At 37.3% G+C, this 12,105-nt stretch overlaps 1 long non-coding RNA gene across 2 annotated transcripts; it reads right to left on the bottom strand.

The window, feature by feature from the left end:
• Positions 1-1,978: 1,978 nt before the first annotated feature.
• On the bottom strand, positions 1,979-11,294 carry LOC122148812. 2 transcript variants are annotated; one of them, XR_006162637.1, is made up of 5 exons: positions 10,740-11,294; positions 10,471-10,580; positions 7,293-7,362; positions 2,908-3,058; positions 1,979-2,487 (listed from the first exon to the last, which is right to left on the bottom strand). It is a non-coding gene; the product is annotated as an uncharacterized LOC122148812 (long non-coding RNA). The 2 variants fall into 2 exon arrangements; XR_006162636.1 differs by having other exon boundaries at positions 1,981-2,487; positions 10,471-10,542.
• Positions 11,295-12,105: the final 811 nt, after the last annotated feature.

Raw genomic sequence — 12,105 nt, 5'->3', positions numbered from 1 at the left:
TTTTTTTATGTTTTTAAAAACTTTTAAAAAATAATTAAAAATGTATATTTTAAAAAAAAAATCTAATAAAAATGGCAAACACAATAACATTACAAAAGCTTTAAATAAAAAGGTGAAAAAATATAAAAAGAAAATCTAATTCAAAATATTAACAATTATAATAATACATCTAAATAACACTGGTCAGACTTAGCCAAAATCAAAGCATATGGTGATTTGAGATACCCAACCACGGTGGCTCTGAGTTCTCCTGCATTGTTTTCTATCAGTATACACTGTTGTTTTGCAGCTTTGCTGGGGTGTAGTCTGTGCTGATGAATTAGGAGAGCTGTAGGCTGGCGCTGGTGAGGAATGCAGCAGAGGTGATGAATATTAGTGTCTTCTCTGGTGTTAAGTTTGAATTAATCATCTCACGGCTGGTGAGCAGAGCCACAGTCCAGCGGCTTTACCACTACGGTCCCACAAAGAGAATGTATTGCATCAGTCCAGCATGGTACACTGCACCCCTAAATGTTTGCTTCCCTCTTTTCCTTTTTCAGACAAAAGGAAAGAAATGGCGAAGAATACAGGGATGGAGAGAGACACAGAGGGCCACACGAGAGGAATAGCTTGGAGACACACTTCGCAGTTTATCATCTTGCTTTGCTTTCAGAGGATTGTTAGAGGAGAAACTGAGATCAGGAGCCTTCTAGCCATGAATGTCCAATTTGGAGACCGCTGCTTGTACGTACTGATGACTACAAAATACTAGCAGCTGTTCTCACACCATTTCCTCCCTATTGGCTTTTTCCCACTCACGCTGCTCTTCCCTGTCTCTCTCTCTCTCCCCTCCAGCGCTCTGCGGTGATAGATAGACATATGTCTGCGACACCAAAGTGCCTATCTGGCCCTGGTGTGTCAGCTCACCTTTATCAAAGCATGCACAGGTATATCCAGCTGCCATGGCTCATTACACCACCGCAGCGTGCCTGAAATGTTTGAGCTGCTTCTGTCGCACCCCTCCCTCTACATCCCTCCCCCCCAACCCATCACCCCTGCGCTCTACTAACTTTGTAGCGCCCAAGCTAAAGGAGACAATTGAACGAAGGCCATTAGACAGCAGCGGCGGAAAAATGGGCGCGGGTGAGTGATGGATGTTAGCACAGCCACTCTGGCTGAGGGCAGGTGATCGGCGCTAACGAGGGAGCCATCAGGCCTCGTTCTGACAGATGGGGACGGGGCAGCTAATATTGGCAGGCGATTGACAGCGAGCACGGTGATTAGCGTCGCTTAAAGCTCCCCCCACCACCTCTCACAGCCTGCCCCTCCTTGCATGGAGACTGACCGCTGGATGACACCGGCTGATTGTACTGACAGAGGGACAAAAGGGCAGAATGGTACAGAGTTTTCTCTGGGAAAATTTGTGCTGGTTTATGTGCCGTATAATTGTTTAAAAGTTCCTAGTGAATACACGTGTGCACTTTTTATAAACTCCAAAAGTGTAAGATGTAAAAGCTTGAGCATTTATGTATTAAAATATATATGTAAATTTAAAATGTTTATCTCAAATGTTATTGTATATCTAAAATATTAATTTATAATAAACAACATATATATTTGTAAACTAAAAATGTAAAAAAACAAAACAAAACGTAAATTAATTTACAAATTGGAAGAAAATTACAAATTGAAAAACAAACAAAATGTCCAAATTAAACATTTAAAAATATAAAATTTCAAAAGACATTATGCATACATATATTTAAAAAAATATATTTTTAAATATATAAATCAGTAAAAAATTTAATTGGTGTGTGTGTGTAATTTATTTATTTGTTTAAATATCTTCATGTTTTTATCATTTTTTAATGTTAAATTTGTACATTTAAAAATGTACCATTTAAACTTTAACAAACATCAATATATATATACAGTGTGTGTGTATGTATATATATTTGTTTATATATATACATATACACATTTGTATGTGCATTAACTTATTTTTCTTCTATTTTTAAAGGTTTTATTTGCACATATTAAATGTGAAAATTAAACATTTAAAAAAAAAAAACTGAAAACTATTTCCAAATTCCTTCTTTAAATGTTCAAAACTCACTTTTCCTCATCTTGTCCATGTGTTTTTGCAGTCCATCCATTACCCTCCTGTGCTAGGCTACCAAAACTCCTTTACTCATCCGATTATCCATCCATCCATCATCCGCTCTCCAAAATTGTATCAAAACAATGAGGCAATAATGATCTAAACCCTCTGCTAGTGTGGTGAGCCCACTACAATGAGACCAGCACTGCCGCTCATGGCCTGCGGACACGCAGATCTATAATAAATCCTTCAGCGCTAGTGTGCTGTTCCGTAGGAGCTGGTTCACCTTGTTAGGAGCTAACAAACAGCCTTGGGCCTCCTGGTTAGCTGCACAACTCCATTAGTCATCTGATGAAGAGCCCATGTCTGATACCAGCACAACAGCAAGGCAACCACTCCATCTTTACCTGCAAGAGAAGGCTTTGGTTATGACCCTGCTAAAGCACTTTTCTATGGTTAGCATTTCAGATGTAAAGTATGAATACACTGCAGGTGCTAACAACATCTATTAATGTTAAAGTCCTAAAACGTCAATGCATTTAACTTAGAAGCAAGCTATAGGAATAAATCATTATGACTATGAAAACAAAAATGAAGGTACATTTCCAGTCTAATTTTTACAAACAAAAAAGTACTAACAGTGTTTTGGACATGGTAGTACCATGATCATCTTTGAGTGTCCAACTTTTCTCATAATGTAAGATGCACTTTGTGAGGCTACAGGCTGAGTTTTATCGAACTGAAGCCCTAGCGCTATTTTGTTGGTCTGTGAATCAGTCTAAACTATTTAAGCTCTGATCTGTGGTGCCTCATAATGAGGCAGATACCTTATTCCAGTCCTATTTGTCTCTTTTAGTTTGAGGCCAATAGGATGACATTGACTTGGAAAAGGCCTCTGAAAATGCCAGACATGGAGCCATTTTGGGTTCGGATCAATGGTGTAATTTGGTGCCTTGAAGACTGTGAACTTCCTCTTGCCTGTATGGGTCAAAGGGGAAGACAAACAGGCAAGCATTACATTTTACAACCTATATTTATTTACCCTCTATACATTTCACATACACTTATAAGAGAGAGCGTCTATTGTATGTAGACATCATAATTTCCAATTAAACTCAGTTCAAGCTGAATGTCTTTGTGGCAAAGAGTAAGGAAATGTAATTTCTTTCCAGTGGCTACTGGAAATGTTTAATATGGTATTTGGTGTGAACTGGTGGTCACATAGTTTTAAAGGAGACCAACAGAACCTGATATTGGATACCTGTATTAGTGTTTATCTCTTCTTATTAAAGCATTAAGCAATGAGGCCATATTACCATATTAATAATAATATACATTTCTTGCACCAAGTAATAATAGTGCTTTAGCCAAAACAGGTTAACTTGATGCATTAAAAAAGGACATGTTGAGAAAAAAAGACTATTCAAAATTCAGTTATCTTAAACATAACTGATAAATTAGCAGAACATAAATACTTTTATTTTGCCGATTTTAATTTGTTTGTTCACTAAATGAAAAAAAAAAAAACACATGACAAGACAACTACAGACTTCAGTTCAGAAAAATAAATAATACAACAAAAATATGATTTCTATATTATTCTTATATGTAGTTTAATATGACACCTTACTTTAAAGCAAAGATACATACAGAATATCAAAATCAACATTTGGGGGAATATTGTTGGATTAGTATTTTTAGTTTTTCGGGTTTTTTTTTTTTTTTTTAAGATTCAAGTAATTCATAAAACATTTAGTATCTGTGATGAAAATCATCTTGTTGTAGCTATTTTTTTATTTATTTTTTATTTATTTGTTTATCTGCACATTATAGAGGTTTAATACAACTAATCCAGTCGAAATTAAGCAAATTCTCAGTTTTATAATAATTCATTATCTATAAAGATGCTTTTAACAAAATCGTATTCTTTATGTGTTACAGATTATCATTTAACAGGTGGTTTTTGACCGGAGCATCTTACTAACTGCACACACATTAGCAACTGTCACCTCACATATTTGTTTTAGAAGAAATACATCTGATGAGATTGGCTTTAATTAAAATATTGCATATTTAATCATGTTACATGAAATGCTGATGATCATCTATTGCTCAGCTGTGTTTATAGAAACATTCTGTGGGTGGATACTAAAAGGGCTTTGAGTTTTAGCTTCACCTCTCTTTCTCTCAGGGCTTTAATTGGGATGTGTGCAGGCTGACACTCAAATGCTGCGTGGGTGATTTGAGGTGAAGAGTATGAGATCACCTTCCCACAAACACACACTAAGAGACGGAGCAAGAGAGTGTGAAGAAGGCTGCAGGCGCTCCAATGGACAGCGAGTCTCATAAATCCAGCTGTGTGTGATTTGTGCTCAAGCATTGTTATGAAACTCTGCTCGTGGAAATAGAGGACAGTGTAGAAAAAAAGTCAGACACAGAAATCAAAGATATCCATCAAATTAACACATCAATGGCTTGATTGTAATCTCCCCGGCACTGCACCGCAAACACTTGCTCTGCCACCGACGGGCACAGAGCTGTGATTTATCAATGCAAAGCTAATAGCATCAATATGAATCTAACTAAAAATCAATATTTCATTACTAAATTGTTGGAGGGAATGAAGAGAGATGAGAGGGGTGGGATGGTTCTCCTGGGTGAGAGCATCTGGAGTTCACTGTGACACGATGAGTGATGCATAACTTTGGGCCGCTGGGAGAGGACACGGGGAGGACAGCAGGCCGGAGTCCTTTCAGAGCCACGATGCTGCGTCTCCGACTCTTACCCTGTGCTGTCTCCATCATATCTTTCTGTCCCCTTTGCCACTTTATCAGTCTCTCTCTGTTTCTTATGTATTTTTAAAAAGGTGTAAAAGCACACTTCTTTTTTACTGCATTGACTCACATTATAAAATAATGAAAATTGGTGTAGAATGCTTTTTTTTCTTTCTTCTAAACTTGATTTTTATCTCCATAGGTGTTCTTGTAGTGTGGTTCTATCTAGGGGTGACAAAAACTTAATGGAGGGGACTCCTTGATGCTATAATTGAGGTAAGACATGACCAAAGAAAAATGTATTTTTTTTTAACAAGTACATTTTTTAAGCAGTTCTAAGTGCACAATTGAGGGGGGTAAGAGAGAGTCCTTTTTTATTTTATTTTTTTAAACTACTAAAATTTAAACTAAATTTATTTTGCACTTGTTTTTAGGACTGCAAAGTCATATAAATGTATAAAATATATATTCATGTAATTATATATATATATATATATATATGTGTGTGTGTGTGTGTGTGTGTGTGTGTGTATGTATGTATGCATTTATATTTTCCCAATTAAATTAAATTAAATGAATCATCTCTATCAGTTAAATAAACTATATATGATGTTTATGTAGAAGATATTTCTGAAAAAAAAAAAAATATATCAGTTTTAAACTTTAAACAGAAGATTCAACATTAACCGGGGCTAAACTTTTAAATATTAACATGATATGAATGGAAATTTTATAATTTATGCATTACTATGATTTACTTTTGATCTTGTGTTTTGTATTGTGTTGTTTCAGAATGTCAGAGCTGATTAAAGTATCATAAAAGTATTTTTTTATTTTAATTTTAATTTAAAGACAAATCTGCCTTTTTCCGACAAAGGACTTTTTCCAGTAAATGAGAGTACAAAATGGATCAAGGTGCTGTACATTTAAGAGTACACATGTAAGATTCTGTCAGTACGGTGATATTCTGCATTTCAGTGTACTTTTTTGTGAACATGAAGATCACCCTCATTTCACGGCATCTTTTCTCTCACTCTCTTTGTTGCTCTACAATATTTTCTACACTTGCTGATTGCACCTCAGGATTTTTTTTTCTTTTTTCAGATATTAAAGCATTTGCAGTCAGTACTGAATCACTGGAGTTGCTGCCTGCATTTTCTCATCTGCAAAGTGTCAATACAGAAAGATCTGAGACTGGAAGCCTGGCCTTAGAACTCTCTTTTCAATTCAACACTAACGATAAGACGCTACAATACACGCACGATTAGCCATAGTGTATGAAATGGTAGGCAGAAGCCTCTTTGCCCCTCATTGCTTTCCTATGAACCATAGCAGCATCTATTTTGGCATTCCTCCACTCTTCAAACGCCAAACATTTAGACTATTTACCATTTAAATGATCGCCGTTTTTTATCTAGCAGCCTGTGAGAGTGCTTTCGACATGCACAGATTGACATGCCTATGTTTTTAATGCCTTGGGGCAAACCCTCTGGAGTTTAAAACCAACAGACTTTCTGCTAGTGCTGAGAAAACAGCATTTGATCTCAGAAGGAGCAGCAGCTACACTAATGATGATATGCAAGCGCTAGCTAACTTTTCACAGGGAGGAAGAAGAGAGAGAGAGTGGAAGGAGGAGAAGAAGAAAAACGCAAAGTATGACAACTCCCAAAGGTGAGATCTGTGCCAATGATTTGTTGGCTCTACCTTCAGGGCGTCAAGAATTCGTTTATTTTTCCTGATATATTTCCATCCTATTAATTCATCTCTTTTTAAGGTCAAGTTTGCACTAATATCTCCAAAATAAATATCCCAGAAGAGGGATGAATACTGCATTTAGAGAGCTCCGAGTTTTAAGAGACAGCTGTAGGAAGAGGCAGGGACGTGATGTTGAGTTATCCCAGTCGAGATGTTAGTTCGCTAGAGCTGTGATCGGTATTGTATCACACAGTCTACACCAGAGAAGAGCCAAACCCCATGCCGACTGCCGTAATTATTAGCTGCAAACGGACTCAGCTTGAGCACTATTAGAGCGGATTAACAAATGTTCCAGCCATAATTATCAAAGGTGCAAAAGCAGGTGTTTAGGAACTGAATTAGGAGGAGGAACCGTGGTGCTTCAGAGAGCACATCAGGATGTAAGGAGTTGGGGGGATGCAGGAAACAAACTTCATTAAAAATCAGTAAATTTGTTCTCGGACTTTTTTGTCTAATTTTCAGATTGCCGGGACTTGCTCTATTGTCGCCAGTTTTAACACGTGATTAAACAGCACATGGGATGAGGGGATCTGTTAGAAACAAATCATCAGGGGAACGCTTCTGTGTTTCACGGCAGATGTTTGTTCATAGGCGGATTGGAGAAGTGTGGCCGTTTCCCAAAGGACAGGCAGGAAGTGGTGAGGTTTTGGGTGTTAGAAAAAAAGAAGGAAATATGCTCTTACCGATGTTTGGTAAAAGGATTCATAATTTGCATTTATTATTCTCGCTCCCTCTGAATTTTCCTTTTCGTCCCTGAGGAAATAACCAGAAAAACAGTTCTAATGACTACAATATGCAGGCTATTACACTTTCTTTGGTGTGTTTGCAAATCAAATTCCCATCATTGTCAGCAATGAGGGTGGGGTATCATTCAGTGCTTGAAGAGGAAAATAGGTGTTGCCCCTTGTTTGCATATTGTGTAAATATTGTGATCTATAGTTCAAAAGTTTGTGGTTGGTCTTTTTGTTAAATAAGTATTTTATGATCACAGAGGCTGCATTTATTTGATCTAAAACGGTAATATTGTTTAAAATAAAGGTTTTCTATTTTAATATATTTTCAAATGTTATTTAAACCTATGATTATTCCAGTCTTCATTGTCACATGATCTTTCAGAACTCATACTAATATGCTGATTTGGTGCTCAAAAAAACATTTCTTATTAATATCAATGTTTAAACAGTTGTGCTGCTTAATATTTTTGTGGAAATCGTGATTTCAGGACTCTTTAATGAATAGAAAGTTTAAAAGAACAGCAGTTATATAAAATAGATTTTTTTTTTTTTTTTTTTTTTTTTTGTAAGATTATAAATGATCTCTTTTGATCAACTGAATGTGTCCTTACTGAGAAAATAATCTTACTGGCTTCAAACGGTTGAATGGTTATTTACATACACACATACAAACTAATATTGTTGGCTATAAAGAACAGTACCCAATCTGATACATACAACAGCCAACATTGTGTGCCTCAAACTGAGCTAACATTTTGATCACAAGTTGACAGACAAAAATGTCAGATATTTAATATAACCTTAATCTTTTTCGGGCTGTAATTAAGGCCCCAATTCAACCTATTTTTAGACATTTTTCACTTTCTTCCTTAAAGTCAGGGCCCAATTTTAAAAATATTATGTCCTCTAAAGAGAATCCAACATAGCTTTCCAGATAAGATGCTTTTTGGCTTGAAAATAACGAATGGCAAACATGAAAATGTTAGAATCTGCTAAACAAAAAAAAGAGTCAGTCCAGCAACACACTTTTTAAATTCGGACTCAGTGCTGTTTCTTCCCTGAAGCAGGGACAGAAAAGAGAACCAACAATTACTGAGAGCTGCCGGTACACAAGAACCATTCTTGACGAATATCAGCCCACTTCAAACACTGGTATCAGTGCAATCAAATGCTGAATTTGACAGTAGGCTGTATAAATAATATAAAACAAATATAAAAACAAACCCATAGTCCTTTTAGAGAGCTAAACAAGGGACCTTGACCCCAGGGGCCACCAGGAACACCAGGGCAAAGGAGGCCTTCTGTGCTTATAGCCCCTCTCTGCCCTCCTTTGGCAGGTGAACAGACAAGGGCCTCACCCACAGGCTGTAGGCTCTTTTACATTCATGCTAAGGGAACGGATGCCCTGACGGATGCCAGTTCATGCACCCCACAATCATGGGCACACCTGCCTGGGCATAAACACCAAAACGAGGGTCACTGCTGCAAGTCTGATAGGGGGTAAGACCTTTAGCTTTACCAAGTCCAGAGATCCCAATCTGGCGTATGTATGGACGGCTCTGTCAACAAACGGATCCCCTGTCTCGGCACTAAAAGAGATGTCGGCAGCTGTCCTCAGTGACTTTAACTGGCATGTAAGAAGCTAAAGGGCATAAAACACGGAAGACTGGTCCGGCAACCGCACAAGTATGTCCAAACGCCATAGCACACTGTTTCCAAACGGGTCCTGACCCCTAGCTCCAGGGCAAACAGGTTGAAGTTATTCATGTCGAGTCTGTGTCTGTTCCACCATCTTCACTTACACATAAGGAGCCGTGGCTTGTTTACTGCTGCCCCGGTCTCGCCTGCCAGGGACCGTTCTAATCGCATTACCAATTTTACATTAGCAATTTTACCTCGTACGTCTCACATAATGGCCAACACGTATCGTAGATCTTGATTTCCACAGGAAGCATTTAGAGTGAAGCTTCATCTCCTGAGATCTGACCATTTGTACTTGACCCTTTCCTGGGACACCATGATGTATTTTAACAAGTCAAACAGCTCTTTTTGAAATTCACATGTCGACTTGCCTCGACTGACCCCCAGGGGCCGCAGTGAGCTGACGTTATATGTGCATTTGTACAGTTTTAACGGCTTTATAAGCAATGACCAACTGCTAGAACAAACTTTTTCAGATGAAGCTACAGATTTGGACCGCTCCCAACAAGAGGACAAACCGATCATTTTTCCTCTTCAGCGCTTTCCAACATCTCGTTCTTATTTTGGCATCGCACATCCTCCTCTGTGCGGAGTAGAGGAAAGGAGAGGAGAGGAGGTGAGAGAACGAACACAGGAGAGAAACCGACAGAGAGAGGGAGCGTCTTGAAGCACAATCGATCTTTGTTGAACAAACTCCTAGCAGATGGCGCTGTGTGTTGGTGACACATTGCCACCCACACTGCTGACTGACTCACTGTTTGCCACGTTTGTGATAAATCACTAAGCTCGAACGATACTGTACCATAAACATCATTCGGCTCAACACAAACAAACTGTGATCTGATCCTTCATTCAATCCATTTGATAGCAAAGCAAATACATATCAATCAAAATCGTCTTTCCACACCTGAAAATTTCTTAGTTACATGAATTTGTCTCACATATAGGATTGCCTCTATAAATTTGAAAGGGCCTGGAACAAAAATTATAAGTTTGGGCTCAGCAATGTAAACACACATTTAGTGGGTTGCTTTCATCCCTTAAGAAATAAAAATAGAAACAAATGAGTCAATTGTTGATATCAGTAATAAATATAGAGCTATAAAAATGATGGTAAATGACATAGCATAGATTATTTGCTCTGAATTTAATGAGTAATGTCTGAGTTCATTTTGAAATCACTCACTTCTAACTGTACACTTTTCTTTTATTAAATGTGAGCAGAGTTTGAGATATTCCTGAGATCTTTTTTGAAACTCAAGGAGAAATCTGTCAAATCTGAGAGACAGAAACACTCAGTTTAATCTATCATTTAATCTCATTCTTGTCCAAAAAAAGATTTGAGATATTAAAGAAAGTAACAAATAGCATAAAGTTCATATATGTGAAAAACAAATGCACAACAAAAATGTAAAACTATACTAACCATGTTGCAGTTACAACATTGCTGAGATCTCTTCTGAAACTCTAGGATACACTGATGTGAAATCTGTAAAATCTGAAAAGCAGAAAGTCTTCATTTACTCTCCATCTGATCTATATAGAAGAAACAAATATCAAATGAAAGAGATTACATTTGTGATATGTGATATCCTATGTGCAGACACCATACAGTTCATACTGCATATGTGAATATCACACACAAAAAATTGCAATTTAACCTGGGTCAAAGCTTAAGCTGTAAATTATACTAACCATGGCATATTCCTTCAGTCCCAGCATTGATTGTCCTTTTGTATTAAACTTGATTAACAACATCTTTTCACGACTGTACGAAATACAGTACATTTTTAGGGAGGAGAATTTGGGCTGAAGCGAAATGAACGACTATTCCACAGAGACAAGAAATCTTCAGCGGCTCTATCTCTGATGAGTATCAGCTATTAGCTGCTTTTGGCTGGATATTCTCCTGGGCTCTGCTTCTGCTGAGCGCTGGTCTGCACCGCTCTCTCCTTATCACGCCTGTCCACCTGTCACACTTGGCCCTTCTGTCCACTCCCTGCTGTGTTAACTGGTAAACACACACTCACACACACATTACTCACTCATCTAATCAATCACTCAGAAACGCAAGCCTTTTACATTTATGCTATGAAAAAAAAAAAAAACAGCACACATGAAGTTACGTTCACACAGTCTACCCACCAAACTGTGTCATGGGCCCCCTTGCATTAGTAAGCCAAGTGGATCTTTAATGTGACTTATAAGTAAATAAATGTAAAAAATTAAATATAACTTCTATATATCATTTTTTTTTACACACACGTATGCGTATATATATATATATATATATATATATATATATATATATATATATATATATATATATATATATATATAACACGTGTATTTAAAAAAATAATTGAATTAATTAATACATCTTAATATAAATATTTTAATAAATCTAAATATTTACTAAGTATTTTTAATATTTTAATAAATATTAAGTTATAATTTTATATTCACTTTATATTCACAATAGTGTACCAAAATAATTTCTAATACATTTTAGTGAACCAAGACTGTCACTGAGGCCTTCAAAAAAAAAAAAAAAAAAAAAAAAATAAAGGAGGTACATGCCTAGCAAAAAGGTCTTTGATATCCTCAAGGAAACAAAAAATAACAGTCAAAACCTTGTGCACATGCTCTAATATGAATAATCACTCAAATTAATGCGTATAATGCTTAAAAACTCAGTCTGACATTCACCAGCCAAAGGTCATCTCGCAAAGGCCCAGTGGACACGGATCATGTGCCAAGCCGACGCGTTTATTCTTGCACTTCACATGCACTATCAAAAGGCAGAAGGATGCAGGAAACCTCCAGACTCTTGCCTTGACAGAGTTAAAACCGCAGGTCGCCCTCATGCGATCGCAGGGACTAGAACTGCTGTGACAGGTTTTCTCCTCGCGCTCTTCCTCTGTGCTGTTCCATGAAAGCTCACACGCTTTGACGCTAATGTTTTTCCGAATCCCTCCCTTAACGATGCTGAAATAAAGTCCTTCCCCTGAGGAGACACTGGCATTAGAGTCAAGCCAAGTCGCGATAGTGCCACCACCGC

Source organism: Cyprinus carpio, chromosome A19 (assembly GCF_018340385.1).
Source record: "Cyprinus carpio isolate SPL01 chromosome A19, ASM1834038v1, whole genome shotgun sequence".
Lineage (NCBI taxonomy): Eukaryota > Metazoa > Chordata > Actinopteri > Cypriniformes > Cyprinidae > Cyprinus > Cyprinus carpio.
This window is presented reverse-complemented; position numbering and strand designations above follow the sequence as displayed.